The following is a 717-nucleotide window of genomic DNA, read 5'->3' as shown; positions in this document are numbered from 1 at the left end:
TAATATCACTTTTACAATTAGCTGATCCTTATCACAGGAATTCTAAATTAAGACTGAACTTTGTCTGATGGAAGAATATTGAGTTTTACTTTGTCCCTTACCAATTCTGCAATGTTTTCATTTGTATGTGTTCAATATGTGGCATGCATACACCAATGGATCATATGGCGTTGCTATATAAGGGTGGTGGGAATACTGTAAACATATTTTAGGAATATTTTAATTTTAATATCCTTTACATGCTGGCTACTTCATTCAGTCTCTAACACCTGGAAATATTAATCTAGGGCAATATATATACTTATATATATGATATATATATATTTTTATGCCCACCACTAATGTAGTCATTCCGTTTGTAACATCTCGAAATATTCGTCTAAGAGCCTATAAAGTATATATATTCTGGATCGTCTCGGCGCTCTGAGTCGATCTAGCCATGTCCGTCCATCCGTCTTTCGAAATCACGATAGCGGTCGTTGGGGATTGCCAATGGGCCATATCGGTTCAGATTTAGATATAGCTCCCATATAAACCGAGGCAGTGCTTGGAGTATTTGAGAGAAAGATTCTTCGTAAAATATATGGACCAGTTTGCGTTAATAGAGAATATAGGCGACGTATGAATCACGTACTGTATGAACTGTATGACGACGATAGCATAGTTACAAGCTTCAAATACAACGGCTGCGTTGGCTAGGTCATGTTGTCAGAATGG

The sequence above is a fragment of the Stomoxys calcitrans genome, chromosome 3 (genome assembly GCF_963082655.1).
Source record: "Stomoxys calcitrans chromosome 3, idStoCalc2.1, whole genome shotgun sequence".
In the NCBI taxonomy this organism is placed as follows: Eukaryota; Metazoa; Arthropoda; class Insecta; order Diptera; family Muscidae; genus Stomoxys; species Stomoxys calcitrans.
The sequence above is the reverse complement of the archived record's forward strand: the minus strand, read 5'-3'. Positions refer to the sequence as shown.